Below are 19,615 nucleotides of genomic sequence, written 5' to 3'. Positions count from 1 at the left end.
ACACTGTAGTTGGGTGATTCTAACTTGTTACATCCCCTCTTCACTTCAGTCATCCATCGAACTCCTGGCAGCCTCTGTTTGGGGGCTAACACCTGGGAGCTAAGATAGATGCTCTCTGTTGATTGTTTGTCTCTGAAGAAGCCTCCTGACCACGCCCACCGCCTGAGTAGCCAGTCAGCCAGCCAGCCAGCCAGCCAGCCAGCCAGCCAGCCAGCCAGCTGTCTGAAGATCTTCTGAACCTGGGGACTTTGGCACCTGAACTTTCTTTGTAGTGTAATCTAGAGACTTGTTTTCAGTTTCTCCTGTGACTATAAAAACCCTGGTTTATTCCCAGTAAAGTGGAGCCTTGATTGGGACGCAACTTGGCTTTGTGTTTTCTCTTTGCATTTCAAACCCCTTATTTCAGGTCCTTTATTCATCCTGGTTGAATAGAACCCCGTTCGTGAAACTGCGGGCAGTTTCATTAACTTATGTAGAAATACAGTGTAACACATCAGATGAGGCTGGAGGGAAATGAAGACTGCAGATGTTTCTGGATTGCCAGTGGGATTATATCCTAACAAATCCACCATACACTGAAAATAACCTTTAGTCAAAATACATTTAAACGGAGTGATGGCTTCTCATCATGGCAGAGTGTATAGATAAGGCGCTTCAGGAATACCGCAAGAAGCTATGAGAGCACAAGGAGATTGGTGGCAGTCTTAAGGGGCTAAGTGGGGCTGGAGAGAGAGCACTGGCTGCTCTTCCAGAGGTCCTGAGTTCAATTCCCAGCAATCACATAGTGGCTCATAACCATCTATAGTGAGCTTTTGTGCCCTCTTCTGTGTGTCTGAAGACATTGACAGTGTTCTTATATATGCAAAAGAAATACATAAGTAAATAAACAAATAAGTAAATAAATAAATCTTTTTTTAAAGGAGCTAAGGGAACAATTAAAATAAATTACCAAGCAGTACGAAAAGTCTGAAAATGATCTGAAGGCATTGCAAAGTGTTGGACAGATTGTAGATGAAGTGCTTAAACAATTAACAGAAGAAAACTTCATTGTTAAAGCAACAAATGGACCAGGATATGTCGTAGGTTGTCATCAGCAGCTTGATTAAAGTAAGCTGAAGCCAGGAACCAGAGTTGCTTTGGATATGACCATACTAACCATCATGAGATATCTGCCAAGAGAGGTGTATCCATTGGTTTACAACATGTCTCATGAGGATCCTGGAAATGTATCTGATTCTGAGATTGGAGGCCTGTCAGAACAGATTCAGGAATTAAGAGAGGTAATAGAATTATCTCTTATAAATCCAGAATTATTCCAGCGTGTAGGAATAATACCTCCAAAAGTCTGTTTGCTATATGGACCACCAGGGAGTGGGAACACACTCTTGGCATGAGCTGTTGCCAGCCAGCTGGACTGCAACTTCCTAAAGGTCTTGTCTAGTTCTATTGTAGACAAGTCCATTGGTGAAAGTGCTCGTTTGGTTAGAGAAATGTTTAATTATACCAGGGACCACCAGCCATGTATCATTTTTATGGTTGAAATAGATGCTATTGGTGGCCGTCAGTTTCCTGAGGGAGCTTCAGCTGACGAAGAGATTCCGAGAACTTTAATGGTGTTACTAAATCAAATGGATGGATTTGATACTCTGCACAGAGTTAAAATGATCACGGCTACAAACAGACCAGATACACTGGATCCTGCATTGCTACACCCAGGAGGATTAGATAGAAAAATACATATTGATTTACCAAATGAACCAGCAAGATTAGATATGTTGGAAAAATCCACACAGGCCCCATTACAAAGCATGGTAAAATAGATTAGGCAGCAACTGTAAAGCTTTCAGATGGCTTTAATGGGAGCAGACCTGAGAAATGTTTGTCCTGAAGCAGGTGTGTCTGCAGTTCTTGCCGATCACGACTTTGCAGTTCAGGAGGCAGTCAGAAAAGTGGCTGGTTCCAAGAAGCTAGAGTCTAAACTGGACTATAAACCTGTGCCATTTACTAGGGTTTTGGTGGCTACATGACAGACATTGGTTTAATGTAAAAAATAAAGTTAAGGAAAATTAAAAAGAAATGCATTTAGAGGACAGCGAGATGGCCCAGTGGGTAAAGGCACCTACATTCAAGTCTGATGTGGGGGGTGGGGCAGGACTAGCTCTCTTGCCCTCCTGCCCTCCTGGCTTCAGGCCCACTCTCCCTATTATTGCACGTGATGAGGGGGGAAGGAGGAAGGGCATCACCCCTGGACCCCCACCACCTCAAGACAGACAAGTAGCAGCCCCAGCTCTCCCTTACTCTCTCCTTTGGGGCCAGCTCACCTGTGCCCCCATCACCAGAGACAGCTCTGCTGTCCTATCCAGGCGAGGGGCAGGGCCTGCTCTCCTGAGTGCTGCAGCTGGGGAGGGGCAGCTCTCTCATACTTATGGCCTCAGGGCTGGCTCACCCACATGCCCAACATGAGAACCAGCTCCACTGTGCTTGCTAGATGACTGAGGCACAGGGCCTGCTCCCTGGCATGCTGCTGTTAGTGAGAGGTGGTGCTTGTCAGGGATGTGGCAAGTTCCACACAGCTCCTGGACATTCACATGATCCCCCCGAGGCTGCCCCAACCAGGGATGGTACCGTGGTCTCTAGTGGTACTATGAGTCATGTTGTCCATTCTTCTTTACTTACAAATGTTCATTGCAGTGAGTCATTGGTCTGGTTCGAGGCCTCTGGCTTCTGCTACACTGTCAATACTGGATCCTCACTGGGACTCTTCTTGGATATCCTGTTGTTGCCCTGTGTCATGGAGATCCCGCAGCTTTGGTTTAGCAGGACTGGCTCCTTCACATGTTCCAGAAGTTCACAGATGGGGTAGATGTTGGGGTGGGACAACTCATAGCCCAGGATCTGAGTCTGGGTGGAAGGTGAGTTGATTAGCTGTCAGCTGCACCCTGTGGGAAGGGCCAGCTCTCTAGCACTGTCCTGACTAATTCACCCAATGCTGAACAAAGCCTGTAAGAGGTGGAGCTAGCTCTCCTGCTCTCATGACCCTGGGGTCTGCTCTCCGTGGCTCACATTGTTGGGACTAGCTCATTCATGTTCCCACCACCAGAGCTAGCTCTCCTGTGCTGCAGGTCAAGGCTCAGGGCCCACTCTTTGGGGGGCGGGGTAGGGTGGGGCCAGCTCTGCATAGCCTTTGGATATCAATATGGTTGCAGGCAGCAGCCCAGATCAGGGATGCCCACATTGCCTTTGGTAGTAATATGGGCCATAGACATTGACACAGACCCCTGTTGCTGCATGGCCATAGACCAAGACATGGCCTCAAGGGCAGCATAGGCTGGGATGGCATCATGGTCTCAGGTGTCACTGCAGGGTAGTCAGGCTATTCCTCTCCACCCGAGTCTCCAGATCTGCCTCTCTTCACAGTGCTCAAACCATTTGCTACCCTTCCTTTCCCCATCTCTCCATCCCGCACTTACACATCTGAGTGGCTCAAACTCTGGGCAGAGTCTTGGTGTCTTCTTGCCCTTACCTTATGGCATGGCAGCAGGCCGGCCTCTAGATATGTTCAAGTCTTTGTGAAACAGATCCCTGGCCAAAGTTAAGCACAGCACAGTAACACTGTAATTCAATCTAGAGTTATCCAGTCTCATCGGTGAGTCTCCACCACAACTAACTAGAGAGATCAGCAAATAGGCCAATGATGAGAAGGAAACACAGCGGGACATGTAAGTCAGTTGTGGTTCTCCACCCTGCTCTTCTTCCTGGGATGGGGTACAGCTCTGGGAGTCACAGCAACTTACACAGTGGCCGGTTTTCTCAAAGGAAGAAGGCGTGGGCCCAGTGGTGCTTGCGAGCATTACTGGCTCTATTGATGGACAGTGTAATTTGCCATTTTCCAAGGAGCACGAACAGCAACCGCCTTTGTGTTTCCAGTTCCACCTCACTTCATAGAGCACACACTGCTTGGCTTCTCTTCCATTTCTCCACCTCCTGCTTGCTCCCTTGTTTCTCTCCCATCCCATGACCTACATATTCACCTGAGGGCTGTGGTGTTGCCATGGTGCTTCCCGAGTTCCCTGAAAGTTCTCTTCTCGGTTGCCTGTTGGCCATTTTCTGTCATTTTGTTGTCAAACTTGGGGGGTCACAATCTGTGGCCCAAGTCAGGGCTACCTGCCATCAATAAGCCAATTAAAAGAGCTTATTTAAAAGCAAAGCAGAGAAAGGAAGTTATTCAATGTGGCCACACTGGGAAGAGATCCAAGCAAACCCCTCGAGTCCTTCTGGTCCTGAAGTGAGATCAGCGTTTAAACAGAGACAAGGATTCGCACAGCTAAGCAGCCCCGTGAGAGCACGGTCCCACCCACCACTGACATCACTGGGCTTCAGTCTCATTCTGTAAGGTGATCTCACAAGTCCTTGGAACTGGGTGAAGTCTGTTTCCACAGATGAGTTCCCCCTTTTGGCTGGTGCCCTTCCCTTCTCCCAGAATAAACTTCCTGGGGGAAATTCTCATTTCTTTGGGGCCCATTGCTTCAATAGTCTGATAGATTGAGAGACACCGTTGTCTCTTTAGAATGCCTTCATTTCTGCCGGGGCCAGTTACAGTAACATGATGGAGACAGTAAGCTCCGATCTACTACTTCTTATAAAGACACGAATGCCATCATGGGGTCCTCCACCCACCATCTCAGCAAACCTAATTGCCTTTCAACGCCCCATATCCTAATACTATCCCACTGGAGTTAGAGTTTCAGTGTATGACCTTGGAACTGAAGCATACAGACCATAATATTCTCTCTCTCTCTCTCTCTCTCTCTCTTTCCCCCTCCCTCTCACTCCTCTCTTTCCCCCTCTTTCTCTCTCTCATACACGCACATACACACTCATCTATATATTCGTTCTTACATCTCTGTATATTGACAAGTGAGTCCACACCAACATTCCCCATTGCAAGACTTTTGTTGTTGTTGTTGCTGCTCAGTCTCTTCTATGTTCCACTTCTATCTCCTTGGGAGATACAGGGATCCCCATTTCTAGTATATTGCTTATTGGCTGTGTTAATCATGAGGTTTGTTGGAGATAAAAAAAAAAAACAATCCCACCATTTTGGGCCAAACTTAAAAGCAAGCTTTATTAAATATTAAGTACTGACCAAAATAAGGACTTAGGTCAGGACCATTCCCTGGAATTGCTCAGTAGAGAATGGTCTTGAGCCATGCGTTATGATGAGGGGTTTATTAGGACAAACCTATAGGTCATGCTATTTTCCCATGAAGCTTTATTTTCTAAGAACTACAGTTCCTAGCATTCTAGGAAGTTTCCCGGTGCCCTGGGTAGATAGGGCTTACAGGTTAATTTTGGACATTACATTCCCCCTGGTGTTGCCTCTCAAGTCAAGTCTTTGATCCTATGATAGGTACTTGTTTATTTTTGGATCTACTATCCATTAGGGTTACTATCTAAAAGGATCCTGGGAATGGATGGGGGACCAGTTGTTTATTTTATCTCATGTTCCTTTTTGTAATGTCTCTTGAGTACAGCCAGATTATAGCCCCGAATGGTTTGCATATAAATAATATTTTTAAAGTCATATAATACCCTTTTGTTCTGAATAAAGCAGTTCAAGTATCCTATTATATTGTAGAACTATTTTAGTTAATAAATCTATCAATCGACAAATCCTGGCCCATTTTTCTGATATGTCAATTAGCTTATAGGTACCTATTTTGTCCTCTATGCTATGGAGTTTCCTTTTGACTTAGAATTTTCAGCCTGTTAGGTGGGGTAATAGACAACGTATTCTCTTCTGTAACTACTTCCAGCTGACTTTAGGGTGTTGTTGTCGGGGCCCAGGAAGGCTGAGAGGCTAGTCAAAGGCTGGACAATGGAGGCATTTATCAAAAGCCTCTGATTAGCTGAGCCAGCTGACAAGACGAGGAGCAATCATCGAGGCTGGACTGATTGACATCAGCTTTCAGCAAGTCAGCGGTTTGCATCCCTGGATGGAGCCTGTCAGCCAAGTGAAAACCTGTTGAGACAAATATAGACTCAGGACAGAAGTTAAATTTTTGTGTTACTGGGGAAGGGGAGGAATCCCAAGACCAGGGAAAATGCCATTCTTAGGGACAGACCGATCCAAAAACTTAGGCTTGCTACTTATCTGGAGTCTATTGACTCTGGCAGGTGGATCCAAGACTCAGGAATCAAAGAAGATTCCCTGAAACGAATGTGAATTTTAAGTTCATAAAGGGAGATATAGTAGCATTACCATTTTATTGAAATTCACGTTGTAGGAACAGCGGTTAATAGGAGTCTGTAAATCAGCAGGAGTAGACTTACACCTTTGAATCTTAGGAAGAACGGCAGCATTTTTTTTTTCTTTTTCTCAACATGAACATTCTTTCTTTCTGTTCAAAGAGCCAAGAATATAGATTGGATAGAGATATTTTAGCCCAATAAAAGGCATCTCTAAGTCTATATCTAGAAGATAATCAAAGAAAATTCAAAATCTCGAGCTTGTGACTGAGCAGTAAAACAGTTGGTGCTTCATCAACTATTTTATTGCCCGGAATCTCAGGGCAATAAAAGCATAGATTGGGAAAGGAATCTGAAACCTTCTTTATTTCTATATATCTACAAGCGTTTTTGTGATTCTTAGAACTTATTTAAATTTTTATATCCTCAAGCCTTTATATATCTCAGAATGAATTTTTTAAAAAAAAATCTAGTCATTTACCAAAAATGTGAATAGTGATTATTGAAAGCAGCCATTGTAAAAATATGATTCTTTAGTAGAAAAGTTACATCTGAAACCTGTTTATTCTTCAATATGAAGACTGTGATCGAGGCAAACCTGTTTGTTTTCTTCTAATAAGAGACCTACTAGCTTTAACTAATGAACTGATTAATGAACTAGGCAGGTGAGGAGTTGATTTGGGGTATTACAGTTATATTCCTAACTCCTGTAATCCTGAATGCAGCATCAATTCCCTGGCTCTTTGCACAGGCACCCTACTCATCTTGCATGGAAAGTAGGTTGCTAAAGATAATCTGTTAACCATAGATGAAAGTTTAACAGGGCAACCAGATTTTTATTTGCTAAGTTTGAAAGACCACTCAGCTTCATCCCCTACCACCCGCAAGTCCCAGGCCTCAGGCGACTGCTCAGTCTCAGCTTTTCCTCTGGCTCGCATGGATTGCTTTTCTTTCCAACAACAGGTGTTGATTTCTAGAAAGCTCCGCAGGCACCTTCCTGTTGCTCCCCTACATCCATCTCCGTTGCTCTCTCAGAGGGCAACACCAAACCTCTCCTTCTTTCTTTTGCTTCCTCTAGGATCCGGGAGGTCCTCACCCACTCCATGGAACCTCAGTCCTCCAACAGCTTCCGTGCTGGGGCTTCTTTTAGGAATACCAAACTCGGTTCAGGAGGCCAAGACCTGAGCCTGCACAGGGCGCCCAAGCCCACCAGGGGGTAGTGTCTACACATTCGGAGCGGCCCCGGGAGGCCCAAGCAGAGGAAGGCAGATGCCAGACCTTGTTAGGCAGTGCAGACGTGCGCAAGAGAACATGTTGGCCTCGGACCAGGCCGGGAGTGTGCAGGACCCAGCGTATGCCTAGGTGTGGCCTCAGGTGCCAGACACTCAGCTAATCGCTCTGACTTCCGGATCTCCCTCTGATGACTTTCCTGGAAGTCTGCAATCCTTTGTCCATGGCGGGAAGCTTAGCAGTTTATCTTCTTTATGGCGGGCTTCTTTAGAGGTGTCAAGGTCCCCTAGCCATCGATGAGAGGTGGGGAGCAGACTGGGGAGGGGAACAGTGGGGGATGGGGCCTCGTTTGCCTTCTGCTTCTCAAAGCGATGCTTTGATTTCTAAACGGTTTGCAGTTCGTGAAAGCTTTATTTCAAAATACCCTGATTCTTAGTTTAAGCAAGCTGCCAGTATTCTAGTATCTTCGGGGTGCTTCGTTCATGGTCAGGGGTCTGGGTGGGACTTCCTAGCTGTCTGTCACTGGAAGGCAGAGGAACGGGTTGGTAAAGATCACATGCCTCAGGGCCAGGCCTCTTACAAAATATTAATTGCACGCACTCTCTCAGCTCTGTCGAGGTTTGATCCTGTGACCTTGGCTTTTCATCCGTGAGTGTCAGAACACTTGAGTTGAAATCCAGGTGCTGTCACTTTGTATCTGAAAGAGCTGGTGCCACAGTTTCCTCCTCTGTAAAGGGGGATCATGCCCTCCTAAAGGGAGACTTTGAAAGCCACTATTTTCTTCTTAGCCTTTGCTTCTACTCGACCCAGGGGTATGGCTCTGGCTGAGTTGAGCCAGCACTAACGAACTTATGTTTGGTTGCAATCTTTTCTATCTAGGGGAGTCCCAGGAGGGAGGTACCAGCCACCTTACAGTGTTTTCCACAGGGAACAAGTGCCACCGGCTAGTGTCAGACTTTGTGTGGATCTCTCTAACAGCTCTTCTTAGTCTGTTTTACCTTGCTCGCCTGCAGGGTGTTTTCTGGGACCACTAGAGGAAGCCCGGCCAGCCTCCTTTCTCCAGACTCCACGAAGAGATGACTGGATTCAGGGCTGGCTCACAACTACTGCTGGGAAGTCCAGGCAAATGTCTGGGCCTGCACTGGAAGCCAGGTACAGCACCAGCTGTAACTTGAGCAGAGAGCTAGTGTGTGGCTAACAGCTTGTCCTTGGGAAAAGGACTCGGGGACAGGATGGGATGCTATTCATTTTTGTCTCTGCCAGTGTCCTATCACTCTGAGGGTCAGGCCATATGGGAGAATTCCCAGTTAGGGAGGCAGGAACCAGTGGAACATGGCATTCATGGCATGTGGCATGACATGGCATGTCCTTGTCATGTTCTCTGCTCTTTGGCTGCCCCTACCATTCAGGTTCCAGGTCAGTTTTGTTTCCCAGGTTCACATGGGGACCAGAACCCATAGTGCACGTGTTGGGGCTGCCCCTGCGGGAAAGGAACAGGCCTCTGCCTTGTGGGACCTGCATGCTGCCCATACCCACAATTCTGTTTTCCATCCCATGTGTCCTTCCCAGAGTGCATGCCAACAGCTTGTGGAGGTTGTGGTTCTGCTGGAAAGCCAGGGCCTTGGCCAGGAAAGTTGATTTTCTCTGCCTAAGACCAGAATCTGCTGAGGGCTGGCAACCAACCGGGAAACCTTTAGCTCCCCTGTCATTGTGGACTCTAGCAGCAGTCTCTGGGGGGCAGGGGAGATCTTTGCAGAGGCTAATGCAAGCTCACCGTATGGAGGAGACCAAACAAAGCAAGCACAAGGCTGGGTATCCCACAGTAATGGGAGTGGGTGACTAGAGGGGAGGACATGTGCAGGGTAGGAAGGCAGTGGCAGTATTGGTGGAACCTAGAAGGGGACATGGCATTCCTTCTCCTGAGTAGAAAGCAGAGCTGGAATAGAAATTGAGCTTTAAAGAGACAATGGTGGCTCATGCTCTAGCATTTAAGATGATGGTCCAGAAAGGTAGACTCCATCTTGTGAGTGGAGAGGGCTAGGATATGGCCAGGAAACGTTGTCTGTATTTTCACATCATCTCTGGAGGGTTTCACGGAAATGGGAACCCATGAGAGTAGAGGTTCCTTTCCATCCAAATGTCTCAGACAGAGGCCACCGTATTACTCTTAAAGATAAAGAAGTTTGATTAATAATTCAAGTTCAAGAAGATAAGACATCTTAAGAGGCAGGAGCTCTAACTTCCTTCTTTATCTCCTCTGGGGTCCTGACAATGGGACACTTTGGGTCATCTCATGCAGGGATCAAACTGAGGGGGCCTCTGCCTGGAAAAGAAGGAAGGATAAAGCCTGAAGGTCCACTGGGCTGGGACAATGCAGACTGGCAGTCCTGTGACTCCAGATCATGATCCAGGTGAGAGGAAGCAGGATGAGGGTGGGTCCATCCCACCCAAAGCTCTACAGAAGGCGGCCCCTCTGAATTCGAGTGACCGAGGATGTTGTGGCCTCAGAGCAAAAGGAAGAATGAGAGCAAGAAAATGGCTACTAAGATGTGGGCTCAAGATGGGTCCAAAGCAGTGGGAGCTAGCCCTTGACCCTGGGCATGGCCTCAGTGCCCCAGGGCTACACTACTGGAGGAGCTGTGGCTCAAAGCGAGCTTTGGACTTTAACTGTTTTGTACTAGGACAGGGCAAGGTTAGCTGCTGGTGGTTAATGGGAAATCAGAGACCCTCTGACACTGGGAAGCAGAAAGGTGTCTAACATCAAAGCAGTGTTGGCTGACACATGGCGGACACATTTAGAATGGAGATAGTAAATGTGAGGATGGGAAAGGCCCCGGAGAGTAGCTGTCCATGAAGATCATGGGTAAAAGAAGGCCTTCGTGTGATGTGAGAAGCAAGCTTGCTAGTCTGAGCTGAACTTGGCTTTTTGTGCATAGCTTGGAACCAGGACCAACTTTTCTAGGGGAGACTAGGGCTTCCTATTCTTATGGAACCTCTGACAGAGTGGTTGGATAAAGAGATGAAGGAGGTTAACTGATAGGGACTAAAGAAAAAGATATGGAGGAATGAGGGCTTGTAGGAGGAGGACGTGGAGAAAACAGACAAGAATGATGGTATAGTCCCAGAAAGTGACAGTCATTTCCCCTGGCCACGGGCGAACTGATCAGGTTACCTCTAACAACATTTGGTGATGCTAAAGTCTGTGTGACTCCAAAGCCTCGGTCCTAGAAAGCACCATGAACCTCTTCTTGGATCACGTACTGGGGGACAGAAGGGGCAGGGAAGTCTGCTGCTATGTCACAAGAAGTGTATGTGGCAGCAGCTTAGCGTCACCGACATTTCATCCAAGTGAATAGACAGTCGCGTTGTGACTCATGGAGCCGTCAGATGACAACTCTGTGTGCATCCTGACTCAGCTTCGTGCTAGAACTTGAGCCTGAAGTCCCAGCCAAGTTGCTTCTGGGTTTCTGACCTTCAGACACAGTGAGATGCTACTTGTTGTTTTTGAGCACATAGGGGTTTTTTTTTTTTTTTTGAGGGTGTGGGGGGGTGGGATTTGTTACCCAGCAACAGATAGCTGATACAGACACCCAGCAGTAAGGTTTTGAGTGGGTATTTGTTGTGCCTGGAGTTAAAATTTGGAAGCTGACAGCATTTTGGTAGCAACTGAGCCTGTAGGATGGCACAAGGACAAAAGAAGCCACAGCAGGTTTTGAGATCTGACTCTCTCGGTGGCAAAGGATGGAGCTTTCAAACCTCATTGGCTGTGGTCCGGTGGAGAGGATGAATGGAAACAGGATGTGCAGCCTGCTCAGTCCAGTTTCATGTGGACCCCATAGAAATGGCTCTTCTCACTCTGCTTCTAGCTTGGGGCTTATGAATATTCTTTTGTGGGAAAAACAAAGCTCTGATTCTATAATCTAAAATATACCTATTTTTTTTCTGCTAAGGAAACTGAAGCTCAACAGACTTCTCAAGGGCAGGTAACCTCAGACCTGGGTCTCCTGGGCCCTAGCCTAGTGTTCATGGCACTGGATCTCTTTGTCTCCTGTATCTCCTAAACTGTGGGTTTAGGAGGGAGGAACCTGGGGGAGGTGGGATGCTATGGAGAACATGAGATAGGATTCCTGCCATCGACATTCTGTATCCTCACTACTAGCCATCAGGCATATTCTGGGGACAGTAAGTCTCCTCTTGGGGTAGGGTTGTTGGGGGTGCCTTCTCTGGGAAAGTGGCTGGGGGCATCAGTCCTGGCTTTGCTAGGCATGTGGCCAACGTCCAGCAGCAGTTTCTCTGAGCCTCTGTCTCCTCAGATGTGGAGGGGGAATGAGGATTCTGCCTTCCTCACCTGGCTGCTCTAGGGTTCAGGCAAGGTCATATGGGCCAGAGGGCCTGTCCCCAGAGCTGTGTCTGTTCAGATGGAGCAGGGACTGCTGGTAAGAGAAGAACTCAGTCTTCATGATAGCTAGGGTATCCTGTAGGGCCCTGGAGATCCGGAAAGCCTGCATGATAGGAATCTTGTGCTTTGAGCAAATCCAAGGCAGCTGTTCTCAGCATGGGAGCTGCAATATCCTGGGCCCTCTGCCAGTCATGATGTCCTCCTAGGTCTGATTTGCACTGCAAATTGATGCTTAGTGCTTCAAAATTCTCTTAGCTCTCAAGTGTCCATTTCCCAAGTTCCATCTCTGTCCCCTGTTGTGGGGATCAGGCAGTTGTGTACAGGGACACTGAGTTAGCCCTGGAAGGTGATTTGAGACCACTTAACCCACCCATTTCATTCACAATTTCTCTAGAGACCTTGCTGATCATGGTCCGAGATCCCTCCTTATTCGTTTTGCCTGGGCCCTCTGGACCCTTGCAGATTTGTTGTCCTCTGCCCATCTTGTTGATCATGACACCATTGCTTTTTATTTCTATTCCACTCACATGGCCATTGGCAAGCTAATTCCCACAATGCACTTGGCCATGATCCCCATCTGAAGCTGTGGTCTGTGGTTCCAGGATTCTTCCCCTCCAGCTGGTCGGCCCCTTCCATGTGTGCATCCCACCCCCAGCCTTCCTAGGGTAGACAAGGGGCTTTCAGAAAAGGATCCAGCAAGCCCCCAGCTCTGGCCACTCCCGACCTCACACCACGCTCTGTCCCGTGCCATCAACCCCTTCAGCTGCAGGCTTGTTCTGAGGTTTGGAAGCTGTAGAGAGTTTCCCCTTGACCCTGTATTTTCTTCTCCCTCTTCTCTTTACTTGAACCCATTTGTAAGCAAAATACCATTTGGAGTGTTGTGTTTATTTTTTCCTTGTTCCACGGGAAATTACTCAGAATGTATAAGTATGTGTTTTCCTTAGAAAATAGATTCCTTTACATTTGGGGTTTGTGGTTCCCGAGGCAAATGGGTCTGCAGAAACGGAGGCTGCCAAGAGAGCTCACATCCGGGAGGCCTTTCAGCTTCTGAATGACACTCTTCTCTTGGACCACTCTTCCCCTGGAAGCCCCCGAGCTTCTCGAATCCCCAAAACTGCAGCCTGGGATGGCCAGACATCTCTCATCACATCTCATTCCTGGTTCTCCAAGCTCCTGAGTGTTCCACGTAGGGTAGACAGGGAGGCAGGCAAGCACATAGGAAGATTCTTGCTGGCCTAGGAGTGTTGTACGAGGCTCTTCAGATCTGTGTTCCAATCCAGCCTTTGTCTCTTGCTATCTGGAGATGTGCACAGACACCACAAGCTCTCAGGGGCTGGTTCCTCACCCCTGTAAAGCAGACATTGGTGCATAGGGTTGCTGTGAACTTTGAAGAGGTTTGGGCATGCAAGAAAAAAAAAAAACATGGCAGATCTCTTGTCCATTTCAGGCATTTCGTCTTAGTGGGCGAAGAAAGAGAGGCAAAAGTGGGCACTGTGGCTCCTTTTCATGTCATCCTTCCATAGCCTAACCCTCTGACCTCAAGCTCCTTCTCCTCTACCTCAAACATCATTTTCTGGCTACCTATCCATTCACAGCAGAAATGTTCACAAGGACCAGGAGGTGACAGAAACCTGGATGCCTTCAAATACACTTGTCATATTTCCATACGAAATGGATTAATCTTCAGCCTTGAGGGGGGTGGACATGTGTTGCCACACGAATAAACCTTAAGTGAAATAAACCAGACATTAAAGGATGACTGTTGATCGGAGAGACATGTGGCACCTAGAGTAGTCAAATCCAGAGGTAGAACATAGAGGCGCGATCGCCAGGGACTGGGGGAACTCTGGGAGGATGGATGCTGTTTAATAGGTGGAGTACTTCAGTTTAGGAAAGCGGAGAACGTTCTACAGAAGACAGCGGTGATGTTTGCATAGCCATCCGGATCAACGTAATGTCACTTGAAAATGATGACAATGGTAAATGTCATGATACTTGTATTTTAGTCACTAGAGAAAAGAACATGTATGTAAAATGTATCAGTGATAACAATGGAACTGCAAGTAGCATGGTCCTATGGACGTGCTTACCCTAGAGGTATGAGAAAACTGGCTTCTGGGGTTAACATGGGACAGAAAGTAGGGTGCTGGATAGCAGCTGAGAAACAACCCACTAAATCCCTGGGAGCCCAGGGAAAGATGGATAGTGGCATTTGAGCTGGGCTTTGAAGGATGAGTAAGAGTTTGTTGTTCAGATTCATGGGACAGGTCAAGTCAAGGGCTAGAAAGCATGAAGGTAACTGGAGTGGGGGGGCGGGTTTCTCTAGTTCTTCCAATGTGGCTGGGCTGCAAGAAGTCAGGTACAGCAGCTGAGATGATTATGGAAGGGGAAACTAGGGGGTCATGCTGTGAAGCCTCTGGGGCCCATGGCAAGGGTCTCACAACTGGACCAGGTTAACCGGTGAAGTGTATGTTCCTTCTGAGTCACCATATCCAAGAACACTATCATTCTGGGCTGAAAGGATTATATTTTCTTAAAATGAGACAATTCCAGGACTGGCTATTGGGGCAGTGTTTGGGGGAGGATCATCTAGATCCTTACTCTTTCTTATCTGTAATGTGGTCGTGAGTTTTAAGGGTCCCACATCTGGAGGCCTTTACCCTCCTGGGTCCTATAGTATCATGTTCCGATTTCTCCAGCCCTCCCAGGTCTGCCTCTTCCTGGAAGGCTTCCTGGGCTAAGTCAATGGCACTCAGCTTGGCCATCCAGCTGCGGGTTAAGCTAAGCCCTCTTCCTTATCGGGCAGGACGCATGGTGATTACAGGTCTACACTCTGGGGCAAGACCGGCTGTGTATGTTCAAGCCCCAGCTCCGTTACTTAGCCGTTATGAAACCTTGGGTGCGTAGTCAGCTTTCCGTGCCTCTCCATATGTGAAGCAGAGGAATATTATCTCTGTGCTGATGCCAATTCCTGCCTTCTGTGCTTTCCCAGCTGCGCCTGGCCACTGCATGGTCTGTAGGGGGGTGCGCGGGGAGTTGGGGCGGGGAAGAGTCCTAGGTGAACTCAGGGAAAGCTACGAGTTCTGAGCTCGCCCACATGCAGTTTGGGAAGGAGGCTCAGCGAAAGTCAGAGTGTCTGTTTGGCTCTGGAATGGTGCTTGCCTGGAAACTCCTGACTCTTATTGATTTTAGTCCTTGAAGGAGGCTCCACCTGAGTGCCTTCCTGGGGAAGCCCTAACTAGCAGAGAGCACTGTTGGCAGGATCAGCTCCCATGTTCCAGAGAAGTATAATGAACATAAAGGTTCACATTTTAATCAACAAACACAGAGGCAAACCGCATATAGCCAAGAAACTAGAGTGGAGTAAAGCTCCTTACCTACAGCAAGTAGGAAGGACTGGGCCTTGCCCAAGTGAAGGGAAAGTAGAAATTTTTTTCTGGGAAGCCTCTGCTTAGTCATCCAGGAAAACAATGAGCGTGCTCAGTTAAATACACTTCTGAGCATGCTCAGTTAAGTACACTTCTGAGCAAGCTCAGTTATGTACACTCCCAAGCATGCTCAGTTTAAGGTGGTCACTTAAGAAGGAAAGATGGCAGTTGTATTTCTGGACTTGGCATTGCTCAAGGAGCACAAGTAGGAAAGCTGAAACGCAGGACAGACAGAACACTTTGGACTTTGCTTAGCTTGCTTTGCAAAGACCCTCTGGGCATGCTCAGTTTTCTCCAGAAGTTTAGCTAGAAGAAAAGGAAAGGTCTCTGAAGTATGTCAGTATAGGAATTTCTCCCTGAAGGTTCTTGCGTTGCTTAGCGGCCAACAGAACCATCACCTTTTGCCCTTTCCTGGAGCTGGCCTCACTGCTGATGAGATTTGTGGGGCCCTCCTGGGTCCCCCAGTGCTTCACTTGCCCCGGATAGAAGACTGCACAAGTATCTGTCATGGATTAGGTGTCACTGTGTGTTGGGTAGATGTAGATCCAGCATGCCCCTGCTTCAGGGGTCTGAGTGCTAAGTTCCAGGCCTGAACTTCCAAGCATTGCCTCAAACCACTCTCCTGGGAGCCCTGAGGGTGCTACCAGTCTCCCGTCTTTCTTCAGAGAAATGCTATCCTCAAGAGTAGAGACAGGGGCAGGGAGGGATGGAGGAAGAGGGTAGAGAGGGATGGAGGAGGGGGGTTCTCCTGTGTCACTTTGGAGGTACAGATAGGTTTAGCTCACCCATGTTTCCTGTACAGCCTTGGGTTACTTGAGTGCTTCCTGGTGGAAGTGCGCCCCAAAAGATGCTGCTTACTTGAGATCCCTTCCTGCAGCTCCAGTGGCCTCCATACTGGGCTAGGCATGGCTGGTTGATAGAAGCCCTCCTAGCTCCAGTACTTTAGAGGTAGTCATGAAAGAAGTGATGACATTTTTAGTTACAGGGAGCAAAGCCCAGAGCCCCAGGGTCCTTGCCCAGTGAGTCCCCAGGTGCTTGAAACCACAGGTTGGCAAGATGCCATGCTTGCCTCCTGTGGGGTGGATGTATGGAAGGCATGATGCTCTTCTTGTTCTTGAGCCCTTCCTTCTGTTTTCACTTGCTGTGTGTCCTACTAAAATTCCCCTTCCGGGCAAAGTTTCCATCTCTGGGCTTGGCCCCAGAGTGGAATTCTTTGGAAAGTTTCAGATGTGTTCACTTAGAACATCATTGAGGGGGAGAAGGTGGATGGGGGTGGAGGTGGGGGTGGGCTGGGTTTTGTTTTCTGCTTCTGTTTGGTGCTTGAAGTACAAGTCTAGAGAGATCCAAAACTTTCTCCTAGGTTGCTTGAGGGGATGAGGTATGCAGGTGTTGCCAGTTGAGGAGCTGGTAGCAGGGACCCCATCAGATCCTAGTCATGGCTGGGATGAGTCCTGTAGCCAATTTCCTTTATCTCTCCGGAACCTGTGTGCTAATTTCTAAAGCTTGATATTTGGGAGAAATGACTTTTTTTTTTCTTTTTAAGTTCTGTATGCACAGCCCTAGGGCTAACGGGTTGATGCCTTGGTCTCAGGATGTGACTTTTGTTTGAAGCAAGCTTAGCTTTCCTGCGCGTGTGGCAGTCATTAGGAGGTTCTAGCTTCTACAGATGGCCCGTTCGGCTCATTCAGCGTTGGAATGGACCGCATGGCTGGACCACAGACAACTCATGGTGGAGTGATGGAAATCAGGCAGCTGGCCCGGAAGGAATGAGCCTCGCTCTGGTCGCCCTTCCTCTCTGAGTCGCTTGGTTTTGCTTATGTTCTTCGTCAGGGATGAGCGAACTGGGAGAAGGTTATGATGCTTAATCCTCACATGCTGTTTGGTTTGGAAAATTAAAAACAAAACATTGAATTTTTGGTCCAGTCTGTTTATTTTCAGAGAGTCAGGTAGTTAGTCTGGATTTAGCATTTTTTTTTTTTTTTTTTTTTTTTTTTACTTTCTTCAATATAAAAAAAAAAAATTAAAAAAGATCCAATAATTGAAAAAAAAAAAAGATTTTCAAACTGGCCTGTGTAGTTCCTGCTAAGAAGGACTGTCTAACCTAAACCCTATACCCTATTCCTAACCCTAACCCTGGTATAACCCTAACCCAAACCTGATCCACCCCAACCCAAATACTAACTTCCTAACCCTAACCCTAACTCTAACCCTACTCCACAGACGGTCTCTGCGGTACAACTTAGATGAGGCAGGAGATAGGAGAGCAATTGGAATTCTTAGATCACCAAGAAGTTCCATGGCTTTGACATTATCTCTAAGACACAGTAAAATGTGCTGGGGGAAGGAGAAGTCTTCCCCAGAGATGACAGAAGAAAGAGGGTCCCCAGGGTCCTTGGTATTTCCTAGAAGGATGGAGGCAGAGGGTGTGTCAGTGTGAAGGGAGGAGGGACCCTCCCATGTGACACGTACAGGAGACTGCAGACCCCTCCACTGTGGAGGGGACGTTTGGTGTGTAACTCTCCTCTCCCTACCTCTCCGTTCCCTTCACTTTTCTCTCCATTCTTGTGTGGTCAGTCAGTTCCTGGGGTTATTCCAGGGTCCCTTGCCTGGACCTTTTATACCTTCTGGTTCTGGGTCCTTCCCAGAGTCTGCTGTCTAGCATTCCCCCACCCCTGTACTTTGCGCTGAGTGGCCTTGGTTTCTTGTCAATAAACACAGAGTTTCTTTTTGATAGTAGAATGGCAGATATGGGGGACGGACTAAGGAGGAAAGCTGTTCTGGAGTGTCAGGCACCTCACATTTGCCCTGTGAGTAACTTCTAGATGTCCCTCACTGCTAATTAAGCACCTAGAGTTGGCAGAACTCCAGATGGGAAAACTGAGTGTCAAGGCCCAAGCCCACCTTTGGAGAGATGGGAGACGCCATTGCAATCTAGGTTTGTCTGGCTTCAAGGCCCGTGTCTTTTCCAGCATAGTAAACCATCACCTGTGGCCTGTAGCCAGGAACACTCTCATGTTGCACAGCTTCATGGTGATTTCTTGGGGATTTGTTTTAGTGGTCCCTTCCTTTGTAGAAAAGGGACACATTAGCTATTCATTTTTATCACACCCACAGTTTCTTTTTATTTTGAAAGATACTAAAAAACTATCTATCTATCTATCTATCTATCTATCTATCTATCTATCTATCTATCTATCTATCTATCTATCTTGCATTTTTGAGGGCCTTAAGAATCATGTGGTCCTTAGGTAAGTATATTGTGCCTAATGGCAGACACAGCCTTACTTACTGAGACAGTAGCTCGGATTCTTTTTTGGAATCCCCCGTATCTGGTGAAGGCCACACTCTATTTCCTCTGTCACCTCTCTGCTCTGACATTTGGGAGACTGGGCTTGCTACGGCTCTTGCTCCCTCTTGTGACTGTCTCTCCATCCTTCCAGACACTCTAGGAAACTGACACTCCAAGGAAGTACACAGATGTGATAAAGCCCACCAGACTCAAGCTCTTAAACCTCATGGCCTCTGTTGTGGGGTATTCGCCAGAGAGGACTGCTCAGACGTGGGTTAAGTCAATAGAAAGTCATTATCAGTGGGCCGGCGACCAACCTGGGGTTTCAGGATCTCAGTGTAGCACTAAGCCTTTCTTAGGGTGAGCTTTTAGGCACAAAAATCACGTTTTGGGTTGACATACTTCAGCTAATAAGAACAGTTAAAAAGCCCGAACCAGAATCACAGAAGCTAGTTAAGTCTATTTTGATATGTTCTCTGAATTCTACGGACTCTGATGGATTAGGCCTTTGTTTTAGCTTTGGCAGATGGCGTTGCCTAGATGCTGAGTTTTATGGCTTGAATGGTACTTCCATCATGGAGTCAGGTGTGCTAAGGTCTAGGGGCCTACTTAGGTCTGGGGCCCTATTATAGCCTTCCCTTCCTGCCTTGGTACTGGCTATCTAAACCCTGCAAGGACTTGAGTTGCTCACTCTTGGGCTGCCCTGGCGAGCTGTGTACATGCAGCAGTGTGCCTTATTGTCTACATGGGGGAGGATGCCTTTCCCCCAAGCTCAGCCTGACATTGGTCAGGCTGTGGTAGGAGAAAGGATGGAAGTCCCTATGGCATTGGGCTACATGGTTAAGGATTGCCAGCCAAACTTCCAACCAGTTGTTCTCTTTTTCCATTATAGCAACGTGGAAGAACAGTTTCTAGTTTGGCCCTTCAGATTCTTATGCTGCAGCAGGGTAAACCGTCCCCAGCCTCTGCTCTGCTCTTTGTACTCTCCACCCCATCCATTCCTGGTGCTTCCATACTCAC

At 47.5% G+C, this 19,615-nt stretch overlaps 1 pseudogene; it reads left to right on the top strand.

Annotated features, from left to right (window-relative positions):
• Positions 1-625: 625 nt before the first annotated feature.
• On the top strand, positions 626-2,027 carry LOC116089466 (annotated as a pseudogene).
• The last annotated feature ends 17,588 nt before the right edge of the window (positions 2,028-19,615 follow it).

Source organism: Mastomys coucha, unplaced genomic scaffold (assembly GCF_008632895.1).
Source record: "Mastomys coucha isolate ucsf_1 unplaced genomic scaffold, UCSF_Mcou_1 pScaffold14, whole genome shotgun sequence".
Taxonomy (NCBI): domain Eukaryota; kingdom Metazoa; phylum Chordata; class Mammalia; order Rodentia; family Muridae; genus Mastomys; species Mastomys coucha.
This window is presented reverse-complemented; position numbering and strand designations above follow the sequence as displayed.